This window comes from Lepus europaeus, chromosome 1, assembly GCF_033115175.1.
Source record: "Lepus europaeus isolate LE1 chromosome 1, mLepTim1.pri, whole genome shotgun sequence".
Taxonomy (NCBI): domain Eukaryota; kingdom Metazoa; phylum Chordata; class Mammalia; order Lagomorpha; family Leporidae; genus Lepus; species Lepus europaeus.
The window spans coordinates 180,748,488-180,764,893 of record NC_084827.1 but is presented as its reverse complement, the minus strand read 5'-3'; positions in this window follow the sequence as shown (position 1 = coordinate 180,764,893).

The window sequence follows — 16,406 nt, the reverse complement described above, 5'->3', positions numbered from 1 at the left end:
CTGCGCCGTCTCCGCGAGGTGTGCGGTGGCGGACTGCGGCGGGGACACGAGTGCGGGCGGTACCCGCGGGGCCGCAGGGGTCGGGTGTCACTGGGGTCCCCGTCTCCCCGCAGCGTCCCGCCCCAGAGCCCGACCCTCCCTCACGCCGTGCGCTTCCGCTCAGGTTTGCTAGGCGGGGTCCGCGGGGTCCGCGGGGCTCCGCTTTCCGGGGCGCCGCCCCTCTCAGCACAGACCCCCACCCACCCGACCTGGCCGGGCCGTGACCCTGAGACGCCGCCCGCCAGCCTCGGGGTCGCAGCGCCCCGGGATCCCATGGTTGGGGTGCGCTTGGAAGGGCGGTGGCCGCGCGTCTGTGCGCACCTGCCCGGCTCCTCGCAGACCAAGCCCGAGCGCGGGGACTGAGACCATCAGCAGGGGCGGGCGTGGTGGCTCCGCGGTGGGTGACGCTGGACCTGGGGCGCCCACGCGCCGGCCCTGAGAGCTCAGAGTGGTGGGGGTCGGCGAGATGCGGGGGAGGGGATGGTGGTGGGGCCGCGTCGCCCCTGGTGTCCGGGGTGGAATGCCCAGCGGGCGCGTCCCTGGAGAGAAAGCAGCCGGCTGGGCTGGGCCGTGGCCGCGGTGTTCCGGGGGCTGCGGTGGGGGTGACTGGTAAGGGGTCTGGGGTGTCCTTTAGGGGTGATGATGGGGCCTCAAGCTTCCGTCTTGGCCTGTTACATGTAGCTCTGCCCTCAGAGAGCCAGCAGGCCAGTCCACTGCAGGGGCTTTCGACGTGGTGAGCCCGGGCCTCAGCAGAAGTCAGCTTGTGAAGAGCCTGGCCGCTCTGCCAGCCAAGAGCTGGGTCACTGGAAATGGACCTGCCCTGGCGTCGAAGGGCGCATAGGTCGGAGCCGCAGGTCTTGCTGGCTCCAAGCTGAAAAGCCCCTCACTCAGCCCAGCTTCCAAGGTGACCACCGCTGCTGAGGCTGGGTCAGCAACACTGCAGGGGGAACTGTAAACGTCCCAGGCCAGCTGGGTAATGGAGATCAACAGAGTGCCTTCCCCAAGCAGGTTCTCACCTCCCTTAGGATGCACCCTCTGAAGAGACAGGTCTGGGCCTCCTAGCTTACAAGGCCTGAAGCCACCTGATTATCATCAGGCCCCTTCTGTCAGGTTCTGTTCGGCTGAGACAGCACCTTTCTTAGCTCCTCTGATAGTGACGCTGTCCTTTGGCCCTAGCCCACTTGGGCCTCATTCCTTTAGAATCACAGCCTCTACTCCACCACCATTGGCTCTGCTCCCAAGCTGTGTGTACTGATGTCCTCTCCCACACTTACTGTTGTGTGATTATTCAGAATTTCTCTACAGACAAACCCCGCTACCTGCAAAAGTTGAGTGGCCTTTCTCCCGGTCTCGGCTGCGATCATATTTAAACCACGTCCATCAAACTGTCCTCACAAGGGTCCAGAGACCCCCCCCCCCCCATTTCCTCTCCTCTGTGAAATCCTCTCATTTCCTGGTTAACGCCGCTCTTAGGATCATTGGTTGCTGTTCTCACCCTGACTTGTAGGCCACAGTGTCTGAGTGTTTACAGCAGGTGACAATGGCGGTCAACCAAATGCTGCCACAGGGATATACTCGGCTCCCACCCAGGGGACAGCGGCTTGAGACATCGCCCCATGCCAGTGGAGAGTACCTCATCGTCCCCAGTCAGCAGGAAGTAGCCAGAGACTCAGCATTGCCCCCTTCCCAATCATCAAAAGGTCGGAATGGTAGCTTTGGGATCGCCAAGGAGGGAAGGCCTACACTTCCGGGAATGGAGAGTCCCTACCCACACTTCCTGGGAAGAAAAGTCCTTGTCAAGGTCCCCGCGGGTGCCTAAAGGTCAACAATGAGGCTCAGGCCTGCCCTGCCCTTTAACCCCCACACCCTCCCAACCTCCACGCAGGACTTCCCTGGCCCCTGCTCTGTTGGGACCATGGAACCTCGCCGGAGGGCGGAATCCCAGTAAAAGCTTGTGAATTGATTGATCTGCCTGGGAAGATGTGTTACACGTTGGACACGCGGTGAGAAGCCACTAAGTTGCAGTCTGTCAACAAGTGATTACAAAGGCTGAGGAGGGAAAGGCGCCTGACCCAGAGGGGTCTGTGGCTGGGACTCTGACCTCCCGCAGAGAGGCCACCTGGCCAGGGAGGCTCTGACCTGGGGCTGCCCACTGGCCAATGAGCCAGAAACCCAGGGCAGCCCCCACAGGTGAGCCTTCCGGGGGAGGATGGGGAGTGGGGGGCAGTGGAGGCCGCCCCAGCCCCACCTCACACCCAGGAACAGGATGGTCTGGGCCCCACGGGGGTGTGTGTGTGTGTGTGGCCCCACCTTCTGCGAGCCTGGGCAGGAGGTCGTCTGCAGCAGAATTGTGGTCTTATCTCCTTTGCTCCACAGGCAAGGAGAAAGCACACAGCACGCATGTGTGACCTGTGTCAAGTTCAGAGCCCGGCAGCCAAGAGGCCACGTTCAGACGCTGGTGATAAAAAGTTCCAGATGGTTCTCTGGTTTGGAGGCTGCAGGACCCAGGGCTAGAGAATGGGCCTCAAAGGACGAGGGCTTTGAGCTGAGTATGTGGCCAGCGCATGTTTGAATCCCGGTGGCAGGGCAGCCGCTACAGGCAGGGGGCCGCCTCCCTCATGGCCAGTGGGGCCGCCGTGCTTGTGGGCAGGACCCGTGGGCTTTATGCCCAGGGTGGCAGCTGACCCTCAGGCGTGGGCAGGCTCATGGCAGGAACTGGCAGGGCAGGGAGACAGAGGGGAAGGCAGACGGACAGAGCCGGGGGCTTGTTGGTTCTGACAGGTTGCTGGCTGGGGTTTGGGGCGGGGGGCAGGTGTAGATCGGGAGGGCAGGTGTCCGTGCACGACCCTCAGACTGGTGGTGACTTGGAGGGACCGTCGTGTTTCTGGCCAGCGAACACCCAGATGCAGCTCTTGGTGGGTTGTCCCCTGGGCACTTCTGGTCCTCCTCTCGGCCCCAGCGCTCTGCCCTGGCCGGTGGTCACAGAAGGGGCAGTGAGCTGCAGCCTCAGGTTTCCTCGTGGCACAGGGGACAGTGGCCAGGCGCCTGGCGGTGACCTGAGTGTCACCAGGTGATGGTTGAACGTATCGTGACCGGCGGACGGGAGGAAAGGTTTTGGAGTTACTAATTCGCAAATTTAAGACCCAGCGGCAGGCTGGCATCGGTCCTCGTGGTTTCCACCACGTGTCCCGCTCGGTGGGTGAACGTTGGAAATTAAGGGGCTCAATTATGGCTGAAAAAAGTTTTTACTGTTGAAAAATTAATGACAGTCCCCCCAAACTCAGACAGCTTCACTCGAATTTTTAAAAATAGGGCACCGCTTTTTCTCTTTTGTCTTCCTTTTTGCCCACGCTTGTGTTCATGAGTGAATAATAAAAGAACATTTTTGCAAAACTTCACAAAGGGCCTGGAGCTAAGGGCAGACAAATGTGAGGGCAAGTTTGCAGGAATAAAGAGAAGCCGTGGACAGTGCTGGCCAGGCAGGGGTTATAAATAACGCGCAGGCTCGCTGGGGGGAGGCCAGGCCGCAGCAAAGGCTTCTGGGGCGGGGCGGGCGGGCCCCGGGGGAAGGCAGGGGTCCAAGCGCCCTCTCCCACCTGTGTTTATTTCCTGAGTCTGCTTGTGAGCAACACGCGTGGGAACAGAGAACAGCGCGCGCGGTCTGATCTCCAGGTGTGTTCTCACCACACAGGCCGCAGGGAGCTGGCTGTGCGGCCAGTGGGGACCCCTGCAGCGCTCAGTGAGTGCTCGCTGGCCCAGGACCGCCTGCCTGCCAGTGCCCAGAGGAGGAGCCATCGTCCCTCTGCCCATCTCCACTGGCTCCCTGCCCACTCAGCTTCCCCGCCCCAGCGGCAGGAGGCCCTGCCGGTTTCTGTCCAGGGCAGTTCTTTTCCGGAGGCATGAGTGTCTGCATGGGGGGGCCCGTCCCTCTCCTGACTGCAGGGGTCTATCACTGTGCTCCCCTGGAAGGGCTCTGGTCTCCAGCGCGCTCAGAGAGGCCGGGATGGCCCGGCATGCTGCTCACTTCCCAGAATCCCCCGCCCTGTTTGCGCCCCTGCCTGTGCCCCAGTGCTGCCTGACGTCTCTGTGGCCTGTGTCCCCGGTCCATGCCCAGGATGGTGCCCTGCTCACTCGTGCAGACCTGCAGGGACACCCAGGCCCTGACTGTCCCCACTGTCGCTCTCCACAGAGTATCCTGCAGAGTTCTGTACGGACAGCAGAGGCAAGGCTGGGGCCTGGATGCTGCGCTGCCCTGGAGGCCAACATGGCAGACATTGCTAATCAATGGAGGCCATTTCCCAAGGAGCCCGGGGAATGACCAGAGTCTTCGACAGCCAGCCAGTTTCCGAGGATGGGAGCTGGCACGTGGGCGGGAAGCCGTCAGCCTGGCTGTGCTGAAACCAAGCCGGCCGCCAGGACGGGCCCTGGATTCCTCGTGGGCGCTGGGTCCGGGCTCCCAAGCTGGAGCTGGAGCGCTCCCGAACTGGGGAGGAGGGTGGTTTCTCCTCCTTTGTTCTCCCTGTCCCTCCTCTCCTCCTCTGCTCGCTCAGGGCTCCCCAAGCCCCAGCACACGTTGAGCCTGAGCCCGTCTGAGCCCGGGAGACCCCAAGCTAACCCAGAGCTCCTGCCAGCAACAACTTGGCGATGATCTGTGGGCTCTATCTGACATTCCTAGCTCAGATTGTCCAGCGTCGCATTGGGGCCATCCATGCCCCTGAGCCGAGCGGGAGCCTCCTGCAGGCAGACGTTTCCCACAACGCTGAGCCAGCTCTTCTGCAGATAAGTACGTGATCAATATACCTTCTGCGAGGGATAAAGTGTTCTTTCTCAGACATGAGCTGGAGTTGATGAATTGAAACCAATGTCTGTGGAAGAAGTGTTAAGAATTTGGAAACCACACCGATTCTGTCCCGGTTGCCCCTCTTCCAGGCCAGCTCTCTGCTGTGGCCAGGGAGTGCAGTGGAGGATGGCCCAAGTGCTTGGGCCCTGCACCCCATGGGAGACCAGGATAAGCACCTGGCTCCTGCCATCGGATCAGCGCGGTGCGCCGGCCGCAGCGCGCCTACCGCGGCGGCCATTGGAGGGTGAACCAACGGCAAAAGGAAGACCTTTCTCTCTGTCTCTCTCTCACTGTCCACTCTGCCTGTCAAAAAAAAAAAAAAAAAAAGAATTTGGAAACCAAACCAGAACTGGCGGTGTGTTTGGGAAAACCAGAGCAGAAGCGGGCACGTGTTTCCCGCGCTGTCCATGGCAGAGCCTCTGAGAGCCCAAGCCCCAGGACCCCGGGCCAGCCCGTTCACCCCTCCCTGAGTGTCCTGCATCTGTGAAGAGGTGACCCCCCAGGATGCCCTGTAAGGGTGCTGTGAACGTTGAGTTTGAGTTAGTCCTGGCCCAGTGCCTGGCCGAGGGTTCGTGGTAACAGCCAGATGGGTGTGGACTGGGGTGTCCCGCGTTCACAAGGGGCTTGAGGCCCTGTCCTCTGGCAGTGGGAAGAAAGCGTTATTATTTTTCAAAAGATCTTATAAGTTACAGAGAGAAGGGGGAGTGCGTAGACAGAGACAGAACTTATGCCTGTTGGCTCACTCCCCAAACGGCCACAATGACCGGAGCTGGACTGGTCTGAAGCCGGGAGCCAGGAACTTCTGGGTCTCCCACGTGGGTGCAGGGGCCCAAGCGTGGGGGTCCTCCACGCAAGCATTATTCTTGACTTTTCTGATGGGAACACCATCCTGGGGAAGTCAGTTCCTGTTTTCTTCCCTGAAGAGGTTACAGACCTTGGTGTAACCCCGGGCGTGGCCAGCAGGAGGCACTGTGGCACCACGTAGCAGCTTCTGCCTTCTGCTTGAAGGTTGATCATTTTCCACCCTCTGTATTTTTCAGCATAGGCAGGTAACTCCTCCTCCTCCTCTCCAAATCACTCTTAAAGTGGAAATGCGGGCCTGATTTTGGGTGACTCCCCCTGCCACGGGCCTGCCATTTTTCTGTACATTCTCCTAGGCTTCCCCAGGCCTGCAGGCCCCTTCCCGACGTCACCCTAAGTTAGATGGTCCTGGGTGAGTGGACGTTGTGTGGGAGGCCTGGGGCCCGGTCACCCTGAACCCAGAGACAAGCTGGAGGCAGTGAAGGGGAAGGCAGGGGCGGGGTCTCACTGGGCGCCCCTGTCTGTGCTGGGAGGGGGCTGTGCAGGGGGCCAGCTCAGGTGCCTGCCCCCCGGAAGCCCATAGTCCAGGTACGCGGCTCATCACACCTTGCTGTGGCCCTCGTGAGCTCTCCCAGGTGCCCAGGCCCTCTCCTGGGGGCTGGCCAACCACAGGGGGAGCTGGCATGGACCAGCCAAATGCTGATACTGCATGCCTGTCTGATAGGGCAGAGCATGATTTTTAAACTGGATTGATTTATTTAGAAGGCGGAGCAGCAGAGAGAGAGAGTGAGAGAGAGAGAGAGAGAGAGAGAGCTTCCATCCACTGGTTTAATCCCCAAATACCTACACTGGGCCAAAGCCAGGAGCCAGCAACTCCATCCTGGTCTCCCATTTGGGTGCGGGGGCCCAAGCACTTGGGCTGTCTTCTGCTGTCTCCCCAGGTGCAGTAGCAGGGAGCTGGATTGGAAGCAGAGCAGCCGGGACTTGAACCAGCGTTCTAGAATGGGATGCTGGAGTGCAACAGCAGCATCACCGGCAGCACTGGCCCTCTGAACTGGATTTGGCTGGTTCCGCATGGCCGTTTGCTGGCTGATATCACACATCAGCACACCACCCGCTGACAAACCAGAGCCCAAAGAGGTCAGGCAAGTGTGCTGAGGCCACACACGGGTGAGTGTCAGGGCCAGGACCTCAGGACTGGCACAGAGCGGGCCCAGGACACCAAGGAGTATGTAGACTCCTGGTGGGCAGGGCCAGAGGCTGGAGCCCACGCCCCTCCGCGTGTGCCCTCACACCCAGGACCTGTGAGGGCTCCTCCCCCTTTCTGTAATCTGATCCCCACCCCGCAGCGCCTCTCTTTCCAGGAGCCATTCTCTTTAAGCACCTGCTGTGTGTCAGGCATGGCACTAAGTACTGGGAGAACAGTGGGGAATAGATCAACCCCTGCCCACAAGTCACCTGTGGTCCGTGAGGGATCCTCACCTCCTCTTGTGGCCCTCTGGGATTCCCCACTGGGTACGATCACACAGCAAGTGCTCCTGAAATTCAGAAGGTTAATCCAGTGGCCGTACGTTACCCGCCCTGAGTGCCGCGGGAATCCCGGTGTAGCTTGGCTGGGTTTTCTCTTTCCGGTCTCATGAGCCAGCAGTTAAGGTGTCGCCCGGGGCCGTGGCACGGACGGGAGTGAGGAAGCCAGCATGGGTGCAGGGGTGTGGGGGGAGGCTCCCTCAGCTCCTTCCCTGGAGCCTGTGCACGGGGTGGGGGGGAGCTCACCCTTGCCGCTGGCTCCCCTGGCGAGAGCTGTGGGCGATAACTTAGGTGAAAGGCAGAATCTACACCACTGAGTACTGCAGGCCACACCTGTCCCTTCTGCCACTTGGGGGTGGGGTCAGCCCGCACCTAACAGAAGAGCTGCGAATAGCAGTGCCAAGGGCGGGGCCCCTGGGTGCCGCCTTCCAGTCTGTCCGCCTCAAGGTCTTCCCCCTGGCCACAAAGTGTCAACAGCCCTCCCACGTCCCCCGGAAGTCTTGGAGTGCAGAATGTCGCCATCTGAAGCAGGCCTGGGGCTGTGCACCTGTAAAACCAGAAGGCTGGGGCTCACGTCCGCCCCTCCCCGCCTGGCCACAGCTGGGACAGGCGTGGGGTGGCCTGCTCAGGAAGAGGGGACATGGGGAGCGTGAGGTGACGGCTGGTCCATAGCAGTTCTGAAATCCAGCCGGGCAGTGCCGGGAGGTCTTCAGCCCGGACAGGTTTCCACGCCCCGGGCTCCTGGGCCTCAGTCCTCCTGCCTTTAGGATGTCTGCTACGGAGTTGTTCCTGCAGTCTGTTTCCTGCGGGTTCAGTTTTGTGTGTCCTGCTGCTCCCCAGGATTCCCTGTGATCTCTGCCCTTGGCAGTCCCAGGGCGTGGTTTCTGTGGAATGTCTGGGAGAAGGGTGGGCTCGGGGCTGTGGCCTTGTGGCCATTGCCTCTTTCTTGAGTGTGGTGGCAGGAGCGTGCCGCATCACCATCGACCTCGTGTGCCCCTTTTAACATTTCATCATAAACGCTGTCAGGATCAAGCAGTCTAAGGAACCTTCGCACAGTGTTGGTGCGTGGCTCCACAGGCTGAGAGGTGGAGAGCAAGGAGGTCCACAAGTAACTGCTATGCCTGCGGACATTCAGTGCAGGGCTCTCCCTGCGCCAGGAACACAGCTCTCAGTGCGTGTTCAAGGGGGCATCTCAAATACCGAAGAAGCGAAGAAGCAAGAAGCGTTTGTGCTTTTAATAAACACACCGAGACAATCGAATGACTACACAACAGTGAATTCCAGCTGACTTGGAAATGCATATGCAAATAACAGATCCCGTCAGTGCCCTAAGGCGGCAGGAGTGAGTTGCCCTGTGAGGAAAGTCTTTGCTGTTAGGACTTCAGGTTCAGACGCCCGAGAGAAAAGATGAAAAACTGAATACAGAAAGATCGAAAGAAACCTGTGCATTCAGAAAAGTAACCAGCACTGTTCTGTAAAAACAGTAGAAAGTGGGCGCAATGTATAACAGAGACACAGGCACGATTTCTCCGAGGTATAAAGGATCCTTCAAGGCGGTGGCACTGTGCCGTGGTGGGTGACGCTGCCGCCTGTGACGCCGGCATCCCACGTGGGTGCCAGTCCTGGATGCTCCACTTCCGACCCAGCTCTCTGCTGTGGCCTGGGAAAGCAGCAGAAGTTGGCCCAGGTCCTTGGGCCCCTGTACCCACGTGGGAGACCTGGAAGAAGCTCCTGGCTTCTGCCTGGCCCAGCTCTGGCCATTGTGACCATCTGGGAGTGGAACAGCGGATGGAAGACCTCTCTCTCTCTCTTTCTGTGTGTGTGTGTGTGTGTGTGTCTGTGTCTGTCTCCTGCTCTCTGTAGCTCTGCCTTTCAAATAAATAAATAAACTTTTTAAAAAAATTTTCAAGACTTAGAGAAGACAGGTGTGCCCCAGGACAGCCACAGGATCTGGATGTCTCTGAACTCCCTGTGAGGATAGACCACGCAACTGGAGAATCAAAAAGCCGCACAGCTGGGGCACAGGGCCTTCTCGGGGACGTCACATCGCAAACAGGTGGAAGCAAACCCCGGGAGGCTGAAGGCCAGGAAGGGCAGAGGGAGGCCCAAGAAGGGGCGACCCCAGCGGGCCTGCAGGCCCGGGCTGCAGAGTGTGGCAGGATGACCTGAGCAGAGCGGCGGGGGCTCGGGCCTGGCCGTCATCAGTAGCTTTGTCCGCACCCCTCCCTGTAACGTGGGGAGGGGCTGCAGGTGTCTGGACCCCGAGGGGGCCTCCAGGTGACCCGTGCAGGACACACCGCTGGCTGTGGAATAAGCCGTGTGCAGAGACTGACCGGGAAACCGGAAAGAGATGTCGCTGGAGGAGGGGAGCGCAGCCAGGAAACACTTGAGGCCAGTGTGACGTTTGTGAAACACCTCACAAGTCCGCAGGCAGGGGAGCCCCGGGCCACGTGAGGCACCGTGCTCTCTGCTTCAAATGGTCAAGAAAAGGACTTCCACAGGGGGGCGCTGGGACACACCCCAAGCAAGTCGCAAGAGAAAATGGAAAAGATCTCCAATTCACTAGCACAACAAAGACCCAAGCAGAAGGTCCACCCCCCTCCTGGTGATGGCTCTCGCTCTTGGGTCCCTGGCCGTTGTGGTGGATTCATTCTGAGAGGAGGAACATGGGGGGGGGGGGGGGGGACAAGAGGCGCGGAGTCGCCACACAGACCCCGGGAGTCGGGTGAAAGCAGGCCAGAGGTGAGTAGCCTGCAGACTCGTTTATTTCAGTTGGTACAGCAGCTTATATAGCCAAGGCAGCCAATCCGGTCAAGGGGCAGTGTATGCCCTAACCAATCACAGCCTGTTGCCAGGCAGGCTCTGTTGCCAGCAGCCATCTTGGCATGGCCTTCTCATTCCACTACACCTGGCATCCACGTGGAGACCCGGACTGAGCTGCAGACATCTGGCGAGCCGTGGATGGGATGGGAGATCGCTCTCTTTCCTGCTCGCCTTTCAAATAAAATAGGTTATAAATAAAAACAAAGAGGAAGAAAGTGCTCAACATAATGAAAAAAAAATAAGATAGTGCTTTTTACATATCCAATTGGCAAAAAGTCTAAAATTCGGTGCTTTGTTGCTGTGGCCCTGGGGAAGCAGGTGGCCTGGGGAGAGGAGCACGGACTCCATGGGGGAGAACCGGACACCATAGCCGCCTTGTGTGTCCACTCACTGTACCCGGCTCATGGCCACCCGGAACCCGAGTGTGACCCCGACTGGAGAGAAGGTCTTTGTGGGTGGGAATCAAGTCAGGATGGAGTTGTAGTGGACTAGGATGGACCCCAGGAGACGAGAAGAGGCTTAGATGCAGGGAGAAGGCGCCATGGCCACCAAGGCAGAGGCGGCTGGGATGGGTCTGATGTCAGGGGGAACCTAGGGCTGCAGATGCTGGAAAAATCTAGGAAAAGTTCTTCCCCAGAGCCTTCTGCGAACACTGTCACAATCAAAATGGAGTCTCTTATGTCAGGCACGAGGAAGGGATCCAGCCGGGAGCTGTGGGGGAGGGGAGCTCGCGCACGACTGCCGGATGGCAGGATCCGTCAACAAGACTCTGCCAGAGCCACAACTTCCACAGGAGCTGCTCAGCCTTGCACAGAAGCCACGGTGCCAGGACGTCTGCCCCGCTGCCCGCCCAGCCCTGGACCGGCACCACCCTGTCGCCAGGGACTGTTACTCCACATGACCGACCTCATGGTCCTCATTTCGCCTTTAACACCTTCTCACTCCGATCTTCTAGAATACACGCCTGGCTTAGGCTTCCTGTGTCACACGTGTTCCTGTGGCAACGCTCATTCCTGAATAAATTTGCTGGTATTTGGGGAACTCTCAGAAAATATGGCCTTGCTGACGTCTCAATCGTGGAATCTGAGCTTCCGGGACAGCGAGAGAATGAACGCCAGTTTGCGGAGCAGGGCACGGCGGTCCTTGGCGGCACAGCGAGTCAGCCAATCTCTCCTAAGAATGGAGGCCTCACAGTCACAGCATTGGGACATTTGTGTGATCCAAACCGGCATGAAGGCTGAGCCTGAACCGTGCACAAAGCCTCTGCAGGAAGGCGGACGTCTGAGCGGTGGGAGACTGACCGTCCAGCGGCTGCCCTTGGGCCTTGCCATGCTCCGCAGGAGGCGGGGTGACTTCAGGTCTTCAGGACTGGCCTCGCAGGGGACGGCACTGTCCACCTCCCCTCGTGGGCATCGCGTGGCAGACGGGGGCAGAAGTAGAGCATGGCCGGTGTGTCCAGCAGTATCTAGGAGTTTGTGGCCAAGGGCATTGCGATCGTGGTCACTTTGGCGAGTCCACCCTTAGGGAAGGCAAAAAGGTCCCTGGCTCTGTTGGTCCGTGGTGTGAGATACGGAGAAGGGGTTTGTGAGGCCCCCACCTGGGTGACCCCCCCAGGAAGTCACGCTCAAGCAGGGGGTGGACTGGAGGGAGGGTGTGGTCCCTCTGAGGACTGACGTTTTCGGTCCAGGGGTTTAAAGCTTGTAGTTTCCAGGACCTTTGAGGGGTCCTCCTGTAGCCTGTGGTGCCAGGGGTCCTCTGACCATGCTGTGTCCGCTGGGCGAGGCCTCGCCTGGAGGTCTTTGGGAGTGGAGGGGCACAGTGACTGGGTGGTCCAGAGCGGGCTCAGGCTCAGGCAGGCCCACCCATGGGGCCACGTGATGCCCACAGCTGCCCTTTCTCCCTGTGCAGCTGCTGGCTCAGCGCCCTCCAAGCTGAATCACTCCCAGGCAGACAAGAAGTCACATCCCCAGGAGTCCCAGTTCCCATGGGGTCACGTGCCCGAGGTGGACCAATCACTGTGGCGATGCTCATGCCACGCACTGAGGGCTTGGATCCAGGCCGTGTGCCTGGCCCTGCTCAGAGCTCTTGGGCTTACAGACGGGTGGGTGTGGCTCCCGGCTGAAATCTGGGCGGGGTTGCCAGGGGCAGGTGAACAAAGGGACAGGTGTCCAAATCAGTCGCTCAGTGGCCACTCGCAAGTGGGGGTACCGGTGTCCAGCCTGACGTCAGGAATCCGTGGGCTCAGCGAGTCCTCAGCAAATGCCCGTGGCTCCGGACCACCTCGTGCCATCGTCACGGCCACCTTTCACCTTACAACAAGGAAACCAAGGCTCAGGAGGGCACGGCATCTGCCTGAGGCCACACGGCCAGAGGGAGCTGGAGTCAGCACTGGACCCAGGAGTGTCCGCCTTCTCAGCCACAGCGCTGCTTCCAGAGGGGTGGCTGTGCGTGGACACGGACAGGGACCAAGGGTGGCAGGCTGGACGCGAGAACATTTAAAGCGTCCCGTGAGAGTCTCGGTGGGATTCCCCCCGTAGCCAATTTCTCTCACCCTGGTTTGGATGAGAAAACCTGTCCCAAGGACACGCACGCTTCTTCTAAGATCTACTTCTTGAAACAAAGACTTAGCAAAGCTTTCCCAACATTTCAGGGGACAGAAAGAGTTAACATCGTTTCCAAAACTTCGGCACTGCCAGCGAGGGAGGGGCTGACACGCTGAGGAAGTGTGACTCCGTGAATCATGGGAGTCTGGATTAATTCCCAAATCAAGTTGTTATCGTAAGGGTTTATGGACGGAGGATAAAAGGCATTTAGCAGACTCTCCAGAGGTATGAGACGCGAAAGCCAAACTTCGCAGTGCCTGAGCCGTCATTTATCACTTCTTTCTCCCCATGGCAGGCGAGCGCCCGGAGCCGGGCCTGGGACCTCGCTGTGTCCTCAGCGGGCAGATCACAGGGGGCCGCCCCACGTGGAGGGGGAGCGGGGAAGATAAATGGGGCGCAGCTGGCATGCAGGTGTGCGCTGTGCTGGGCACGCCACACAGGCGGTGCACACGGATGTCCCGCGCGGGGGCCGGGCTCACTCCTGTTCTGGAAGATGCGCATCGGGGCGCTCTGGTTACGTCAGCCTGGGGGATGGTGGGGGGGTCTGTGAGGCCCTGGTTCCGTCTGCTCTTTTTTTCCTGTGAGTGGCCCAGGAGAAGCAGAGCTTCAAGAGTGGGTTGGGGATCGGGCGCCAGCTCTGCTCCACCTCCGTGGGAGGCTTCAGCCGAGGGGCTGGGAGCTGCTCCCGGTCTGTCGCTGTTACAAAATGCCCAAGGCTGGCGGTTAACAAGGAGAAGAGCCTCATTTTGGCTCAGGGTTTTGGAGACTAAAGTGCAAGCTTGGACACTCTCACAATGAACCCGGCAGCCGGGGTCACAGGTGGGAGTGTGTGACACGTGGGGGAGGGGAGGCCCCCCAGTGAGGACACGGGAGAGCAGGTGGAGACAGCTGAACTCACTGTATCACAGCAGCCAGGTCTTGGGGTGGCCAGTCCAGGCCCTGGAGACCTAGCCCCCCCTTTCCCAGGTGGAGCCCTGACCGTCTCCCACCACCACCACCTCTCACCCAGTGCTGCCTCACTGGGGGCCTGGCCTCCAGTGCACGCCCTTCGGGGGAACACCACACCCTAACCACAGTGCTGTCTGAAGGGAAGCCGGTGGGCTGGGGTGGGGTGGTCTTTGCACAGCGTCGCACAGGGGCCTCAGGTAGCGCCCCTGTAACCCATTCCAGCCGCCCTGATCCTGGGCCCCCTTCCAAACGCATCCACTGAGAGATGACACACAAAGCCTCCCTCATGCTCAGCCGGTCAGATGTGAGCTGGAGACGGTGCAGCTCCCGGCCACAGGGGTGAACAGTGTCTCAACCGTGATGACGGACAGTTCAAGTTCACAGGCTTGGACATGCATCTCAGATCCAACTCGAACTCCTTGACCCAGGATGGGCCCTTTCATGCACACAGCAACCCTCAGCCCTGAGTGGGGCCCCTGAGCTGCAGCCCTGCCATGCCCGTGAGGGGTGCCCTGTCTAACAGCACCTCGAGTTGGGGTTCGTATGCTCGGATCACTTGCCCAGCCCACATCCGATGGTCCCCCAGGAACGGGAGCTCCAGCTGTAGTGTCAGTGTCACTGACAGCAGAGGTAGCCGATCGTGTTTGGGGGGGGAAGGGTAGCACTAGTGGCAGGGGGACCTCCCCATACCTTACTGGGAACCCCCAAACCCGGGTCTGCCCGCCCAACGTGCAGAAAACCAATCCCCGACATCCAGGTGGTGGAAGGAAGTGGGTGTTTATTGCAAAGCACAGAGCCAGGAGCCTACAGCTCTCGCTTAATGCCCGGGCCCCTGGAGGAGTTGGGGCCAAGGCTCTTGTGGACTGAAGCTGGGGCCGGGAGGTGCGAGGTCAGCTTGTGTCCAGGTTCTGGTTGTGCAATGGAGCTCGTGACCTTTCTTGGATTGGTCAGCAATGCTGTGCTCTTTAGGGGACATACGATGGCCAGGTGGGCTCCGGTTGGTCTGGGGGATCACAGGTAGGGGGTCCTTACCTGCTGCCCCAGGCCTGGAACTCCCCTGCCTGGCCCTGGAATCCCTAAACAGTGCCCTCAGACATGGCTCCCTGCTCGGGCCCTTCCCCAGGACCTCGTAGTAGCAACGGTAGCACCGCCTCCGTCAGTGAATCCCATCTGATGAAGGACAGGCAAGGACACCTGGGAAGCAGGGAGATGGCCGGGGGTGGGCCTGCCTCTCAGCACAGTGCTTTGTCCTCACAGCCTACAGCTGTCGGCCACTCCCGGGCCTGCCCACGGCTGTCCACCACTCCCCGGCCCTGCTTGGTGACCGGAAGGGCGTCTCCACCCCTCCCCTGCTCTGTCGGCTGCAGGGAGCTGCAGGCAGCTGCTCTGTCCCAGGGACGAGGGCCACCTCCCACGTGTCCTCTGCCTCATTTCCCACTGTTGTCTCCAAGTCTCGTGCTGGTCCCGGACGCCTGCCATCGGGGTGTCGGTTTGTCCAGCCTTCCAGCCCCTGCCGCCAGGTTCCGGCGCCAGCAGCCGCCCGTCAGCTCTTGTGTCTGAGCACAGCCTGCGGCCCAGAGTGGGGGATGTTCTCCCAGAGCACACGGGAGCTGCGGCGTGGGCGAGGCCGCCCTTCAGGGCCCCTGAGCAGCCGGTGTCAGAGAGGAGAGCCGAGGTGCACAGTCCAGCTGAGAGCACGCTGTTACATCAGGGCGACGTAAGCCCGGCAAACCCGAGCATCTGGGATAAAGCGAATTGGATACCTAGGCTGCACACGTGCAGGGAAAGTCAACACACCCCTCCCAGCCTGCCCGTCCGGAACATGGCGAAAATGTTCCCTACCACGAGGAGTTACTGTGGGATTATTTCAAAAACTCAAGCCAGGTGCTTCCCTGTGCCCTGCGGGATAGCCACGCAGTTCTGTTGCCTTCCCACTCGGCTTCCCTGCCGCCTGGCTGTGCGTCCCTCTGTGGCGACGCCTATTCTACCTGTCGGCCTCACGCCTACACCCAGAGCTTCCCACAGTACCTCTGGCCGTGCGAGAGGCAGCTCTGCCAGTGACCATCAGCTGGCACCGTGGCTGTCACCGTGGCTGCCCCGGCCACGTGAGGCCGTGGGCGTGTCCTGGTGGGTGATGGTGGCGATGGAGGGCTACGGTTGTGGAGGTCCAAGCCCAGGGCTGCATCTGGTGGTCTTGTTGGGGGCAGAGCCCTGTGCTGTGCAGACACAGGGCACACGCGTGTCTCTGCTAGTCACTCTCCTCCCTCTGTGAAGTCACCAGGATTCAAGCATGGGGACTGCGCCCTGATGGCCTGCGCTCCCGAGACCCCACCTACCTCTGGGCACCCTGGCAGTACCTCCCTGTGGGGCTTAGATTCCAACCTGAGGGGCAAACCACGTTCAGATCAGAGCAAGGATAAGGGTCTCAGGAGTGGTGGCCCCCAGGAGGCCCGGGGGCTGGGGAGTGCAGAGCACTTGTCGCAAAGCCCCTGAGCCTTGGGTCAGACCAGTGGGAGGAGCCCACTGGCACAGGACGGGGACAGGCCTCAGGTGGACAGGCCACAGGGGACAGGAGGGTGGCGGGCAGCCTGGGTGGGCAGGTGTGGGGAGCTTGGGTGGTGGAGGGAGCTTGCCTACAAGCCTGGGAGAAAACACAAAAGAAACCACAAGGTGGTGCCCAGCACTAAAGAATTCCAGGAGCTGTTGCGACCCAAGCGCGGCGACAGAAACCGGCCAGGCCCACAACCCGCACCTAGCATTTCCCGGGCATCCTTGGTTTCTCCTTTTCTGTCGTTTCTACGTTGGTTCCGACCACCTCCTCCCAC